Source organism: Mus musculus, chromosome 1, assembly GCF_000001635.26.
Source record: "Mus musculus strain C57BL/6J chromosome 1, GRCm38.p6 C57BL/6J".
Lineage (NCBI taxonomy): Eukaryota > Metazoa > Chordata > Mammalia > Rodentia > Muridae > Mus > Mus musculus.
The window spans coordinates 86,609,321-86,626,619 of NC_000067.6; positions in this window are offsets into that span (position 1 = coordinate 86,609,321).

Consider the following 17,299-nt stretch of genomic DNA (forward strand, 5'->3'; position numbering starts at 1 on the left):
GGAGCACCCCATGGCCTGCAGGCCCACACTTGGGCACACGCACACACTAAAGTGTACATTAAAAAAAAAAAAAGAGCCAGGCTTAGTGGCACACATCTCTAATTCCAGCACTTGGAAGGCCAGTGGGTCTCTGAGTTCAATCCCAGTCTGGCCTACATACAAGCAGACATTTTAACACCCCTCAACCGAAATTGTGATTATGATGATGAATGACAGGGCAGGGAAGTAGCTGTCTGACAGTGCAAACCCAAACAATAAAAACAAAAACCATAGAAGGTTCACCTTCACGAAGCCTCTGGAGTCCTGCTCATTTATTTTTAAACATTTTTAAAATTTTTAAAAAGATTTATTATATATGCAGCATTCTGCCTGTGGACCAGAAGAGGGCACCAGATCTTATTATAGGTGGTTATAAACCACCATGTAGTTGCTGGGAATTGAGGAAAGGATGGGCCATCCAGAGACTACCCCACCCGGGGATCCATCCCATAATCAGCCACCAAACTCAGACACTATTGTACATGCCAGCAAGATTTTGCTGAAAGGACCCTAATATAGCTGTCTCTCATGTGAGGCTATGCCTGTGCCTGGCAAATACAGAAGTGGATGTTCATCTATTGGATGGAACACAGGGCCCCCAATGGAGGAGCTAGAGAAAGTACCCAAGGAGCTGAAGGGGTCTGCAACCCTATAGGTGGAACAACATTATGAACTAACCAGTACCCCCAGATCTTATGTCTCTAGCTGCATATGTAGCAGAAGATGGCCTAGCCGGAAAGAGAGACCCCTTGGTCTTGCAAACTTTATATGCCCCGGTACAGGGGAACACCAGGGCCAAGAAGTGAGAGTGGGTGGGTAGGGGAGCAGGGTGGGGGGAGGGTACAGGAAACTTTCAGGATAGCATTTGAAATGTAAATGAAGAAAATATCTAATAAAAAATTGGGGAAAAAAAAAAAAGAGCTCAGGACTTCCGGAAGAACAGATAGTGCTCTTAACCGCAGAGCCATCTCAGAGTTCATTTATGCCTCATGTTCATTTATCACCAAGAGTTTAGTGATTGCCTTGCATCCTTAGCTGACTAGGTGATTTTACAAAAAATTTAAAGTTCCTAAGTGAGTGTTATTACCAAAATCCAGCAAGAGTGCTTTTTCTTAGAGATACCCATGTTCATTGGGCAGCAGGATGGGTCAGCAAGTAAATGCACTTACTATGAAGGCCTTGGTAACCTGAGTTTAATCCCACACATAATGTGGAAGGAGAGAATCGGCCCCATAACATTGTCCTCTGATGTCTGCGTTGTGCAGACACATTGCTTATGCACCCTCGATAATAACCCCAACTTGTTCATGGATATAAATGAAAACAGTTATAGGAAGCTAGGCAAACGTCTCTTATGACACATCCTAAACTTAAGGATGCTTCCTTGAGATGATAAAATCTCAATGTATTTGAATCCAATGGACGTTGTCTTTCAGTAAAAACACCAAAGGCCTTCCCAGTCAAAGTGGTGGTCTTGACATGCTTCTGACAAAATGAGCCCCAGCCTTGGTCGGTGACTAATGATATTACAAAGAATCCTTTCTCCCTGTTTCACTGTGTCTTCTGGAAGATGCTTTGCTTTGGTGTACTTTGCTCTGCCTGGCTTGTCCTTCCTGGCTTCCCTGGTAAGCACTCATTCACAAAGCTGGCCTTGCTGAGGAGAATCCGTCTCTGCACCTTGCTATGCTCCTGTTATCTGCATAACCCTCTTGGGACACACTTGTCCCCCTGCAGAGTGTGGTTCTTGGAAAGCACACTGTGTTCTCTGTTTATGTCCTCAGTACCCTGTATCTATATCCACAGCACCCTATATCTATATCCATAGCACCCTGTATCTATGTCCACAGCACCTATGTCCACAGCACCCTGTGTCTGTCTGTATCAGCAGTAGCCAGTGAGGCACTTGACACACAGGGCTTTCCTGAATCTGAGCAGTGTGGCCAGGGTGGGTGCAGGTGGCTTCTGAGGTTCCCTGGAGTTTTAGGGTATAGCTTTACCAGGGATTAAAGTAACTGCCAGAACCGCTTGCCTTTGCCAGAAAACATTCACCAGGGTCTCATCTCGCAGTGAGTGAGCAGTACCACTTCAGCTTTCTCAGTCAACCAACCAAGTATGTGAATGCTCACTGAGCAGTATTGAGCTGCATTTCAGTGCTCGGGTGAGGAGTGTTACAATGTCTGCTTACTAATGAGAACACAAAATGTTGTGCACAGCATGGGGAAGCTGGACTTATACCCAGGTATCTTAACTAGAGTTTTACAGCTTTGAACGGACACCATGACCAAGGAACTCTTATAAAGGACACCATTTAATTGGGGTTGGTTTACAGGTTCAGAGGTTCAGTCCGTTATCATCAAGGCAGGAGCATGGCTGCATCCAGGCTGGCATGGTGCAGGAGGAGCTGAGAGTCCCACCTCTTGTTCCAAAGGCAGCTAGCAGAAGACGGCTTCCGGGCAGCTAGGATGAGGGTATTAAAGCCCATGCCCACAGTGACACACCTATCCCAACAAGACCACACCTCCTAATAGTGCCACTCCCTGGACCAAGCATGATTTGAAGTTCTGTGTTGAGCCTCTGGGAAACTGTCAATGGTGGGGTCAAGGCCTTGAGTATAGACAAGCTAAGGAGTTGTCAACCAGGCTCTTCATATGTCTCTTCCTTCTCTTAACATGTTGTGAACATGTTTCCATGTTTTAGTTTAAAATTGTCTGCAAATGTTTGGGCACTCCCCCAAAAGCTGAAGCCAGGAGCCCAGTTTTTCTCCCTGGATATGTGCTAAACCCAGTGACTGCTGAGTTTAGGGACCATAGAGATGGCAGTTAGGAGTGCATTCTGCTCTTGGAGAGGATCCCAGTTCAGTTCTCAGCACCTGTCAGGCAGCTGCAACTGCCTGTAACTCCAGGGGGTTGATGCCCTCTACCGGCCTCCAAGGGCACTGCATTCCTGTGCAGAAACCCACACACATACACATATAATTAAAATAAATAAATAGACATAAAATCTCCTATGTGGCTGTGATTAGACACCATGATGGAAAGCAGCTTGGGAGAGGAAAGAGTTTATTTGGCCTACACTTCCACATCACACCAAAGGAAGGCAGGGCAGGAACCTGGAGGCAGGAGCTGAAGCAGAGGCTTTGGAGGATGTTGTTGTTTACAGGCTTGCTCCTCATGGCTTGCCCAGCCTTCTTATAGAACCCAGGACCACCTGTCTAGGGATGGCCCCACTCACAGTAGACTGGATACTCCCATATCAATCACTAAGAAAATGCTACTGAGGCACCATCTTCACCAGTGACTTTTCTGGCCTCTCCTGATGCCAAGCCTCAGCTGCTCTCCATGACCTCTTTATGCCTTCAAAACGATTACCATCTGGGTTTGGTGGCCAGCTCAAGTACAACCTTGGCTGCCACTGGAACAAAGCTTCTGTGCACTGACACCAAAGAAACTTCCCAGAAGATTTCATCTCAATGACTTGAATCCCAGGCAGCCTCCAGAGCTCCAAGCTACCTGTGGATGCAGACACAGCCCTCAACGATCACAGCAAGGCATTTCATCTACCATGCACAGTCCCGCCAGCATCAGTGAAGCACCCTCTTGTCCAGTTCCATTCCTGCCCAGCAAAGATGGGATCTCCTGGTAAGAAGTTTTGATCTCACCAACCAAAGCCCTTACTTACCCCTAGCAGATACTCCTTAGGAGATGAGGGGCAGGAAGGCTTCTCAGACGGGAACTTTCCACCCGAACTGGGAGATTCTTGTGGTGGGACTGAGTGATAGACAAGGTGAGGGCACTTTGTCATTGTCACTCAAAGCATACCAGAACCAATCAGCTATCTAGGAATGCTGGAACATGCATGTGATCTCAGCACACAGGAGGTAGATCACAAGGGCAAAGCTAGCCTAGGCTACCTAGCAAGGGCAAAGATAGCCTGGGCTATCAAATCCTATCTCAAAAAAGGATAGAGAAGAAGAAGGGACCCCTACTAAGAAATGACCACATGATTGTCCCTTGGCATTCAGATCCATGGCATCTGGAAACAGTGGGTAGTATCTACCACCCGTTGTCCAGGCTAACTAAAGTTGTTCTCTGTACAACACTGATCAGGTATGGTGGCACACTGTCATCCCAGCACGTGGCAGAAGCAGGAGGAGCTCTGTAAGTTCAAGGCCATTCTGATCTACACAGGGAGCTCCAGGACAGCCAGGAGCATGTAGAGAGAGCCTTGAGTTAACATAGCTCCAGGATTGACAGGAAAGTCAATCACTGTTGCTTAACACACCAGGAAAAAACTGCCCCCACCCCGGCCCCCTTCTCCTACTACTGTGGCACTAGGGCCTTGCAGAAGCCAAGTCAGTGCTTTGCATCTGAGCCGCCCTGAATCCAGCCCCTTCTCATTTTTCTTCCCAGACCCTCTGGGTCTTACGACCAGGTGATTGCATTTCACTGTCCTGTGCTGGAAACTCAGTCTTGAGCTGCAGCTGAAGGCCCTGGGACTCCCCAAGATTGTCAAGTCATACACACACACACTCACACACACACACACACATGCATACACACCCCCTTCCTTTTTCAGCACAGCTCCTCTTGGGTTTTCCCCTTTGTTGTCCTTTAAGTTTTTTGGATGTTTTTTTTTTCCCTTTCTTTCTTTTTTTGGTTTTTTGAGACAGGGTTTCTCTGTGTAGCCCTGGCTGTCCTGGAACTCCCTCTGTAGACCAGGCTAGCCTTGAACATACAGAGATCTACCTGCCTCTGCCTCCCCTAAGTGAGAGGATTAAAGGCGTACACCACTACTACTAGTGTTGGCCTCTTCTTAGTCACTGCTAATATCTTAGCTCCAGCTAACCAGCATCAAGTGTCCCAATAATGCAGAGGTTTCACTTCAATCACATGGGTCTCTTGTTAATCACATCTAATAATACATATAATTTAAATAATACTATCATATACATCACATACAAAATATGTATATATAAATAAATTTACATATTTCATATATCATTGCCTTTCTTGTTGACTTGTTCTCTTACTCATTTTGCCATTAGGGTTATTTTAAAAACACTATCTTAAGTACTACAAATGACCAGCAGAGGTCAGAAGTATACCATAATGCCATGGGCTAGAATTGGATGCTTAACAGTGTATTCTGGGCAAATCTTGAGCCTGGGTTTAGAAATCCAGAATGTCTCTAAATAGGAGTCTGTGATGTGGCTAGGCCCACAGAGATGACTCTGAAAGGTCAACAGACCAGTGAGGTGGCTCAGCAGGTCAAAACACTTGCTACCAATTCAGACAGCCTAAATTCTATCCTGAGACCCACAGGATAGAAGGAGAGAACCAATTCTCACAGTGTCCTCTGATCTCCATATGCACACAGTGGTGCATGTGTGTCGTTCCCCCCCCCCCGACCGCACAGAGTAAAAAAAAGGAAAGGCCAAGACTACATGCTGGAGAGAGAAATGAATCCACAGAGGTATCCAAGATCCCTTTGCTGGAAATCACTTCTCATGGCCCCAGACTGATGGCAGAGCATTGTGTGTGACTGTGTTTTTATCTCATCTAGATGTGAGTGACTCCTCACACACGTCCATTTACCCATCTGCTCTCTACCAGCCTGGCCAGAGCTCCTGGCAAGGGACTTGCTGGTACTACTTAGTGTACCATGACAGGCCTGATGACCTGCTGGGCTGTGGTGATACCAAGTACTTCTAAGTACTAAGTGACTTCTTGCTGTCTTAGTCGGTGATAAGACTTCACAACCAAAGAAACTTGGGGAAGAAAGAGTTTTTCTTCAGCTTACACTTCCGTAGCACTGTTCATTGCTGCAGGAAACTAGGACAGGAACTCAAACAAGGCAGGAACGTGGAGACAGGAGATGATGCAAAGATCCTCCTGCTTATTGGCTAGCTTCCTCTGCCTTGCTCAGCCTGCTTTCTTACAGAATCCAGGATCTTCAGCCAGGGATGGGACCACCCACAATGGGCAGTGACCTCCTCCATCAATTAATAGCATGTCCTACAGCTTCTGGAACCATCTTCTCAGTTGTTTGCTCCTTCAGAGGACTTTCTCTTTTTTTTTTTTCGGTATAGAATTGAGTTTATTTAGGGCATGGGGAGGGGAGTTAAGAGAGTAGTAGAGGCAGAGAAAGGCAGAGAGGAGAAGAGAGTAGAGGAGTAGAGGTCGGCCATGGCCACGTGGAGAGAGGGGGAGCAAGGGGGAAAGAAGCAGCAGAGAGGAAAGAGGCAAGAGAGTAAGAGCCAGAGGACTCTTGTTTATGAGTCAAGTTGATGTAAGACCAGCCAGCATACCTACTTCATAGCTTTGTCACCCAAATATACCTCCTAGCCATGGTAGCCATGTTCTGCCTTATTTATTTATTTATTTATTTATTTATTTATTTATTATGTGCACAGTGTTCTACCTGTGTATATGCCTGCATACCAGAAGAGGGCACCAGATCTCATTACAGAAGATTGTGAGCCACCATGTGATTGCTGGGAATTGAACTCAGGACCTTTGGAAGAGCAGTTAGTGTTCTCAACCTCTTAGCCATCTCTCCAGCCCTCATCTTTAAAGCCCAGGTTCTTCTTTTTCCGTGTCTATTGCAGAACTTATCTGCACTGGAATTTGCTGGCTGCCCCTCTTGAGTTGTCTGCCGCTCCTCTATAGTCTGCATTTGCTACGCAGTGTCAGCGGATGGAGAAGCTCTATTAGACTATAGGAGATGGTGTCTTCCTTCATGGGGACCCACGATGTCCAGCTGCCTATCCTTGTGCTCGTGGTGTCCTTGGTGCCCACCACAGCGTTGAGAGCAGCAACGTGGTGCTCAGTAGGTTTCCATTGTTCCATGCTGCAGATTCGATTGCACCTTGATTTTGTCATTGAGTCAGTGGGCCTCAGGAAAACAGACCAAGAGTGTTGACCAGATGGTCGTCGCATTAGGTTGCATTAGTAAGGCCGCATGGATCTTCTACAAATAATGGAAGGAACCTCAGCTGCCACTGCCAGTGATGACATCTGAGTCTTGTCGTTTCTTTTTCATTAGTTTGCTGGAATTCCGTATCTGTAGATATTCCTTTCCTTCTGCTGTGAGTTTGTGCAGTGTTGCAGGAGCAGGGTAACCACGTCCTGTGAGGACACTGTAGCTGTGCAGATGGTTGTGAGCCTTCATGTGGTTGTTGGGAATTGAATTCTAGGACCTCTGCTTGCTCCGGTCAAACCCACTTATTCCGGTCAGCCCCGCTCGCTCAGGCCCAAAGATTTATTTATTATTATATGTAAGTACACTGTAGCTGTCTTTTAGACACACCAGAAGAGGACATCAGATCTCATTACGGGTGGTTGTGAGCCACCACGTGGTTGCTAGGATTTGAACTTAGGATCCCTCAGAAGAGCAGTCAGTGCTCTTATCCACTGAACCATCTTGCCATGGACAATTTAAAAACAGCAAACTGGTTCACTACATACATTTTCTGTATTAGAATAACAGTTATAATTAATTGTATAATACATTTAAATTATTTAGTGGATTTATATGTATTATAATTGTTACTATGGTTAAAGCTTAAATTGTCCTAGCTGGGCCACTGGGAGTTTTTTGGGTTCTCTCCTGAGTTATTTGGACATGGACCCAGTTGGGTATGATGGCTCTGTCCTGCCATACAGGCCCAGATATCCTAGGCTCCTTTAGAATTGTTTGTTCAGACTTGCAGGCTTGGGATACGGCCCAGTGGATGTGTCTGGCATGCAAGCATGATGAACTGAATTTGGATTTCAGGGACCCAGGTAGAGCCATGTCTGCCACCCCAGTGCCCCTATGGTGAGATGGATGCAGAGACTGGAGAATCCCAGGAAGCTCACTAGTTAGCCTAGGGTATGAGAGGCCCACACTCTAGGTTGTCTCTTACTTCTGCACACACATGTATCATGCTACATGCACGTCTACGTTTCCATAAGCATACACATCATACACATAAGATTTTAAAATAAAGAAAAAGCAGACATACAGTAATAGACATCTCATGAGTTCACACTGTAATTTTTCAGTTCAAATTTTAGTATTATGGATTTTTTTTGAGACAGTCTTACTCTGTAGCCTAGGCTAGCCTCACACTGTGGTTGGTGATCTTTCTTAGCTTCCTGTATGCTGGGATTAGAGGCATGCATCACCGTATCTGAATAACACTATCATTTACTTTAATCCTTTAAACATTACATCTCTATTTCTTTTCTTCTGTCAAGAATCCTGCTCTTGAAGACACAGGGTAGTAATGACAGTGCATTTACATTCAGGTGACAGAGTACCAGTCCTACTGCTGCTCCATCAGAGCAGTTCCCTGTTGCAGCCCTCCTGGCCCGTTCTTACCTTTGAAGCCTCGCTCTTTGGCAGGTCCCTGCGTGTTTACTGTTCTCTAACACTTAATGTCACTATGGTTTTGGCTGAGGCTGAGGCTTGTCTGTAACACATTCTTCAGGAAGAGTTCACAGAAACAGTATTCTGAGTCCTGAGACACAGTTAGCACTTTGTATGAAAGTTCATTTTCCTAGGTATCAATTATTTGATTTATATTTAACTCCCCATATTGATTAGTCTTAGTTTAATTAATTAATTTATTGTTTGAAACAGTTTAATTGTGTCATTTTGAACAACCTGGAACTCACTGTGTAGACTAGATTGTGTAGTCTACCTGCCTTTGCCTCCTGAGTGCTGGGGTTAAAGGCATGTGGCACCATGCCTGCACAGATCAGACTGTCCCTTGGCCATGTCGGTGGAGAACTAGTGATATCTGTGGGAGGGCCCAGCCTGCTGTGGCCAGTGCCATCCCTGGGCAGGTGGTCCTGGGCTCTGTAAGAGCGTGATCCAGAGAGCAAGCCTGTACGCCATGTTACACCGTGGATCATGCCTCGGTTCCTCTGAGTTCCTGTGCTGACTTCCCTTACCTGAAGTGTAAGCCACCTAAATCCTTTCTCTCCCAGCTTGCTTTTGGTCACGTTGTTTATCTAAAACACAGAGCAGTGACTACACTCCCTAGGCATGCTTCACTGATTTCTAATGCTGCAAAGCAACGCTGCTCAAGACCAGAGCTCATCCACTTTGAAGATACTTGCTATTTCTCCTCTTGATTCCTCAAGAATTTTCACCCAGTGCTACACAGTAAATTTCTTAAAACATATCTTGATGTTCTCATTTTGGGTCATTTTCTCAGGCATTACTATATTCAGTATAGCTCCAAGTATGTTGTTCAGTCAAGACCTAGTCATTTGCCTGCAGGCCTGATATTCAGGTGTCAGTAGAGGGCGCTGTAGGAACATGGAAATGGACAGATTTGCTCTATAACAGTGGTTTTCAACCTTCCTAATGCCTCAACCCTTTAATACGATTCTTCATGTTGTGGTGACTCCCAACCATAAAATTATTTTCACTGCTATTTCATAACTGTATTTTTGCTTTGGTTATGAATCGTAATGTAAATATCGATTTAAAATGTGTTTTCTGATGGTCTTAGGTGACCCCTGTGAAAAGGTTGTTCAACCTTCAAATGGGTTGCGACACTCAGGTTGAGAGTTGCGGCTATAGAAGTAGAGTTCCTGCAGTATGCCCCTTTGGCTGTGCCTGGTAGCCAGCTAGCCTCTCATGTCACGTGAAGAGCTGCTTTTAGCAAACCTCCAGCCAACTTCACCATCTAATGAGTGGTGGTCTGAGTCTGCTTCAAGGTGTCGGTCTTAATCCTGGAGCACGGAGACTGTTTCTTAGGCTCGGTCTCAGCCACAGATGCAGAGGTGTCTCCATTTACCTGCTGCTCTTCCTGTAATTTTCAGAGGTCTTCTCTTTCTAGCCATTCCCTATCACTTCAGTCCGTTAGGGTGAGCAATTCATTGCAATAAGTTTCCCCTTTCATGTTGCTTTGTGATTTCTCTCTCCTGAATGGATCCTGAGAAATGTGTAATAGTCTCCCCATGTGTCTGTGTCTGCATGTGTGTGGAGGTGCATATGGAGACCAGACGACAACCTCTAGTGTTCCTCAGGAAACCTATCCTCAGCTGCCTTGGGATTACAAGCATACACTCCATACCTACATTTGTGTGTTTGTGCTCATGTGTGTGGGTGCATGTACATATGTGTGTGTGTGGAGGCCAGAGGTTGATCTCAGGTGTCTTTATCATTTGCTTCTACAACATATTTATTATTATTGAAATTTGTGTGTGTGTGTGTGTGTGTGTGTGTGTGTGTGTGCATGCCATGGGGCACTTGTGGAGATCAGAGGATGACCTGCAGAAATCCATTCTCTCCCGCCATCGTGTAGATTCCAGGTCTCAAACTCAGGCTGTTGGGCTTGGCTGTAAGAGCTCTTACCTACTGAGCCTCCTCAATCGTCCCATAGCTTATTTCTTGGGGACATGATCTCTCACTGAACCTGGAGCTCACTGGTTGGCTAGGTTGGGCGTCTAACAAGCCTCTTGGATCCTCTTCCCTGTGCCCCTCAGCCCTGTGATTACAGGCTAAAGGGAACTATATATGCCCTCAGCCCTCAGCCACACACCCCCTTTTTTGACATAAGTTCTCATATTAGCTCAGGCTGGTCGGTCTCAAACTTATTATGAAGTTAAAGATAACCTTCGACTCCTGATCCTCCTGCCTCTCTACTTCCCAAGGCCTAGAACTATATGTCTGTCAGGTAATGGTTTGTTTTTACAGTGTTAGAATATGAATCTCAGGTCTCATGCATGCTAGGCAACTGGCCTATCACTGAGCAATATCCCCAGCCTGATTTTTGGTAGTACTGGCATGGAGCCTATAGCCTGGCACCTGCTAGATAGGTGCTCGCCACTGAGCCACACCCCAGCCTTCTTGTTCTTGATTTGAAAAAAAAAATGATACCGTGATCTTTATCTTATAGACATTTAGAATGAGATATGAATTTATATTCCTCATTTTTAAAAATATAAAATCAGTTTTGTTCAATTTTAGAAGTAGATGGTTGGGGACACTTTTCTAACTTTATAATCCTTCTCCTGTTTCCATGTAGTGTCAAACAAAACAAAACAAAACACTCTACCGTGACATACTATAGTATTAACAAAAAATTCAAACTGTCATAAGATCACATTCAATACACTTGCATTTTACACATATTTAAATGAATTTAAATTTAAAATTTAATTTAATTTAAACTTAAATTAAGAAATATAACAACAAAATTATAGTCCTTAGAGTTAGGTATGGTGGTACATGTCTTTTATCCCAGCATTTGGGAAGCAGAGACCAGCAAAATTCTTGAGTTTCAGCCTAGTCTACATAATGAGACCCCCATCTCAAAAATAAAATATCACATTGCTTAGAAATAAAACTGAAGGGCTGGAGAGTTGGCTCAGCAATGAAAAGCATTGGCTGTTTTTCCAGAAGACCCAAGTTTCATTCCCAGCACCTAAATGGTGGCTCACAATAACCTCTAACTCCAGTCCCAGGGGGAATCTGATGCCCTCTTTTGGCTTCCATGGATACTGCATGCGTAAGATACATGAACATATGCTGGCAAGATACCCATATACCTAAAATATAAATAAGAAGAAAAATATTTGAAAAAGAAATGGGACAGAATTATAAATCATAATATATATATATATATATATAGAATATTGCCAAATTTTAAAGATTTGAATGAGTAGAAAGGTGTCTATTGATCACTGATGGGACAGTTTAATGTTATTAAAATAATGGTAATTCCTAAACTATTGATTCAGTACAAATCCTGCCAGAATTCTGATCGTCTTCTATGCAGACATTGACAGGCTGACCATGAAGATCATTTGGAAAACCAAAGAGCCTAATACAGCTAAAACAATCTTGGGAATAAGAAGACATATGGAAGACTTCTGCTTCTGGGTTCTAAGACACTCAGTGTGATAGTGGTGTAAGGTGATGTCATCACTGTGTTCCTCACAGTGGTGACAAGAATAACCAGAGAGAACAACTGAGGGGATCAGTTTTGTTTAGTTTCAGGGCTTGCAGCTCCTCCTCAGCTCATTTGATTCTGAGCCTGTGGTGAGGCAGATCATCGTGTGGAAGAAGAGTCTGTTTGCTCGTGGCAGACAAGCAGAGCAAAGGGACTGGAGCTTGTTCAGTTCATCACCGTCAAAGATGTCCTACTGGCGCTGCTTCCGATTATGTGCACTTTCTAAAATTTTCAGAACCTCTCCAATGGCTCTACCATCTGGGGACCAAGCATTCAAGACACAAGCCTATGGGGACATTATCTATTCAAGCCGTAACTTTCTACTTTGCCTTCCCCCACAAACTCATGAACATCCCATACTGCAAACACATTTGGTATATTTCAAGAGGCCCAACCTTAATGGGTCCCAACCTTGCCCAGTCTTAACCTTGTCCAAATCCTAAGTTTCTTCTGAGGGTAAAGGCAGACTCTTCACTGTAAACCCCTGTAAAATAAAAAGCATGTATTCCCAAGCTACAGCAGCACAGGGTGGTAAGCATGGAAATCTCCCAGAGTGTGGTTGAGACCCAGAGAGCCAGTACTGACTTCTTTTCCTCCATGTCTAGGTTCACATGTCATGGCCAGCTCCAACAGGTAGTATAGGCAGCCATTTATAACCGACATGGCTCTCTCTTGGGCCACTTTGTGACTCAATTGCATATTCCTGGCATCTTCAAACATGCTGCAGACTCCATTTCATCTTTGACATTACCTCAGAGCTTCATTCATAGCCTCCTCAGGAGATTTTGCAAGGACTTCAACCTAGTGTTATGGGGTCTCCCAGATTTTTTGAAAAACTCACCTGGAACCCCCCTTGACCCCATGCTTTTTCACTGTAAGACCAGTATTACATGGACCTGAGATCAGCACATCAACGCTGCTGCCAGAGGAACTGGGGAAGCCCTGGCCTCATAGACTGTGAATTGCTTTTTCTGCGACTGACCAGAATTTGGTAAAACAGTCCATAAACAGGTTGTCGGAGGAGACTGGAATGGGGCAAGGACCTCTGATGAATGTTCAGCTAATGACATGAGTCAGCACAGATTCACATACTGGGCCAGCTTTCTCCAAGGGTCGAGGACTACAGAGGCCCTCCCAGATTTGTCATGGTCCATGGTCAGTGACCTTTCTGAGAGATATTCTTCAGTTCACAGAGCACCCAGCAGAGTGTAGGAGGCCCCAGGAGCCACTCTAGTCTTTGAAATCTGTCTCCAGTCTCTCTTGATTAGCTCTTAAGAAATCAGTCTTTTCCTCATGGCTTTTGTATTCTTGGAGAGTTTGGAGAAAGCCTCATTGCAACTGATAGGGTGTGTCATCATGACATGTGGGTGTTGTTAACCATTCCAGCAGGGCTTATGGGCATGAGGCCTGGAGTGTCAGTTTGAACTTAGGAAGGTAGGGAGTTTGGCCTGGGCATGTGGCCTCTCACAGGAGATACAGTATTCATGTAGGTTAGGCTGGCTTCAAACTCACTTTGTACTTGAGTTGATTTTGAACTGGTCTCCTGCCTCTAGCTGTTGAGTTCTAGGGTCATAGGTGTGTGCCATCATCCCTGATCTATGCAGCATTTGAGATTAACCTAGAGTTTCATGCATTTCACATAGGCACACTGGTGACTGAGGTGCACCCCAGCCCCCAGTAGGATAATCATCAATCATTCTACGACACCAGATAGCACATCCAGAAGTCTTCCTCTACAGTATCAAGTGCGTTTTCAGCAACTGCCTTGACACAGTTACTGTGTGGCTAGCCCCTCGTTTTTTCCCCTCAACAGGCAGCTAGGAGAGGGTTAAATTCTGTGCTGAGATGCTGACTCAGAGACATCAGTCAGCTCTGACACTCTACGGCCTCATAAAAATGCAAACACCCCTTTCCTCAGCCATATGTAACCCCGGAAAAAAATTAACCTGGCCTCAATCGTAATTTATATAGGGATATAATACCCTACTTACGTTTTCACACCGTCATCAAAAACCTCTCTCATCTTTGTCACTAAATGATACCTGAAAGTTTATTATCTGGTTCTCGGCTTCCTTTTATGGCCCCGAGATACAGAGGCTGGTACTGCAGAGCAGTGCATGCCAGCTATCCCAGCTTCTCCGAATGCTGGGGTGGGGCTCGCGTCCTCTCTTCCTTTCTGGCTGGCTGCATGAGTCATGACACTCAGGCCCCACAGTGGAAACAAAGACAGGACTTGTGGGATGTGGACACGTGCATACATGAGCTCCAGAAGCCTCTCCACTGCAGGGAAGGGTTGCTTCTCCGTTGCTGGGGACATGAATATGAGCTTGAACCTTCTTTCCCTAAGGCATGGGACAGACGTATTCTTGTCACAGTGACAGAATGACTGACAACTTAAGAACTTAAGAATATATATTTGTGAAATAGCATCTCCTGTGAGATCTGCCTTCCTCTGTCTCCCAAGTGCTAGGATTAAAGGTGTGAGTCATCACTTCCAGCCTTGCTCTCTCCTCCCTCTCTCCTCTCACTCCTCCTCTCCTCTTCCCTCCTTCTCCCCTCCTCCTCCTCTTCCTCCTACTTCTCCTCTTCTTCCTTTTCCTCCTCTTCTTCTTCCTCTTCCTCCTCCTCTTCATTTTATTTTGGCTCATGGTTGAAGAGGATTTAATCCACCATGGGAAGGCATGGCTGTGGCAGGCTCATGGCAATTGGAATTTGTGACTGGTACTCCTTACTTAACTGCTACACACTTCTAGAGTGGTCCCAATCAGGCTCCCAAGATTCCACAGGCTCCTAAAGCAGGGCCACCAACCAGGTACCAATTGTTCAAAGACATGAGCCTTTTGGGGACATTCCGAACTCAAACCACAATAATTATAGACTTGTAGAATTCTCCGTTCCAGGGGAGAATTTGTTATTTGTTTTTCTAGGTTTTGTACTTATAGTCTGGGAGTGTAGCTCAGCTGCTAGAGTGTTTGCTCAGAGTCACCAATTCCTTGGTTTGATCCCTAGCATCATATAAATTGGGTGTGGCAGTTCACATCCGAACCTATAGCACTAGGAAGATGGGGGCAAGATCAGAAGTTCAAGGTCACCTTTGGCCAAATATGGCATTTGAGGTCAGCCTGGGATATGAGATAAGTCCTAAAGAATTAAATTGCCCTTGGGGCTGAAAAGATAGCTTAGTGGTTAAGAGCACTGGATGCTCTTCCAGAGGACCTGGGTTGGTTTTCCAGCGCTTACATGGTGGGTCACCACCAACTGAAGACCCAGTACCAGGGTATCTAATGCCCTTTTTTGGTCACTGTAGGCACTAGGAACACACGTGGTATACATACATATACATGTAGGCAAAACACTCATACACAGAAAATGAATAAATTAAACTTAAAAAAGTTACGATCTTATATAAACACCTAGAGTGGCTGGCACATAGTAGGTCTGTTGGCTAGTTTTATGTCATCTTGACTCAGGCTAGAGTCATCTGAGAGGAGGAAACCCCAACTGAGAAAACGTCTTCATAAGGTTGGGTTGTAGGTAAGCTTGTAGAGAATTTTCTTAGTGATTGATGTGGGAGGGCCCAGGCCATTTTGGGTGGAGATCATCCTTGAGTTGGTGGTCCTGAGTTCTACAAGAAACCTGGGAGCAAGCAAATTAGCAGCATCCCTCCATGGCCTCCGCATCAGCTCCTGCCTGCAGGTTCCTGCCCTGTTTCAGTTTCTGTCCTGATTTCCTTCGATGATGAACAGTGATATGGAAGTATAAGCCAAATAATCTTTTCCTTCCCAACTTGCTTGGTCAAGGTGTTTCATCACAGCAATAGGAACCCTGACTAAGACAGTGAGTGTTTGGGTAGTGAATTAGAGCATCACTTCTTTCTGGAATTCGGAACTCCTGGACTGTTTGCATCCCAGCATCAAACTCCCAGCTACCCAACCAGCGTGGGTTGAGTTACTGAGCTGTTCTAGCCTTGCTTCTGCTTTGTTAGTGACTCCTCCAGCCCCCTACTGTGGCAGAAGGCAAGTGAGACTCTGGGATGGGAAGAGACCTTCCCCTTTCAGAGTAGGACAGAGTCTGGAATGTGGAGAGCCACAGGCCTGGAGGCATTAGTGGAACTCAAGGGAGGGAGGGAGGAACCTGGGCTGAGATACCCTGTTGCATCTTCTGAGAGCCCTCTTGGCTGCTTCTTTTCCTCCTTGTTCCATCATTGGTCATTTGTCTGCTTATTCAGAGACCGGATCTTCAGGCTGCCCTTGAATTCAGATTCCCAGGTTCTGGGGTTACAGACAGGAGCTACCAGGCCTTCAGTCTTTTGGTACCTATAGATTTTTCAGTTGTCGTCAGAACTAGGAACAAAACTGTGACATCTGCCCTATGGGGACACACATACATGTGCACACACATACACCAGATACACACACAGAACAAACATGCATAGCACACATATACCTTATACATAACAGACACACGCACACATATCACACACACAGGTGCGCGCGCACACACACACACACACACACACACACACACACACACACACACCAGACACGCTCATTATCAGTTCAGGGTTTGAAGCTAGCATCCCCTTAGCAACCATCAACCCCTATAATTTTGGTACTTGCTCAGATAAAGACTGTTTTCTAAACTGATTTCATTTCCATATTAAATCATTAAGAACATTCCAAAGCAGAAAACAATGTGGGGATTTAGACAGATGGTTTTGTTTGTTTGTTTGGTTTTCCTCACTGTGTAGCTGGCTCCAACTCAATATTTTCTTCCCTCAGGCTCCTGAATGCTGGGATTATAGGTGGGAGCCAGCATACCTAGTTAGATATATTTCAAGTGGTTTTTTGAACTCCCTTATTATTGACTAAGGACAGTCACTTGCACCAGCATATCTGGCTTAGGTTTTTGAGATAGGGTCTGAAGTCTACAGGCTGGTCTTGAGCTCATTATAGCCAAGGATAGCCTGGAGCTTCTGCCTCCACCTCCTGAGCAGGGATTGTAGGTGTGGGCTAGTATTCCCAGTTTACATGGTACTAGGGATCAAACTCAGTCTTTGTGTGTGCTAGGGAAGCATTCTGCCAACTGAGCTACATCCCCAGCCTGAGTACTCTGCTGTAAATGAGAAAGCCAGGCCTACTAAGACAGCTTGGCAGGTACGAACACATGCTGCTCAGGTCTGACAACAAATTAGATCTCAGGAACCCTTGCAAAAAGGGGAACAGCTCCTGAACGTTGTCCTGACTACCACACATGCCTAAACACACACACACACACACACACACACACACACACACCTGTATATAC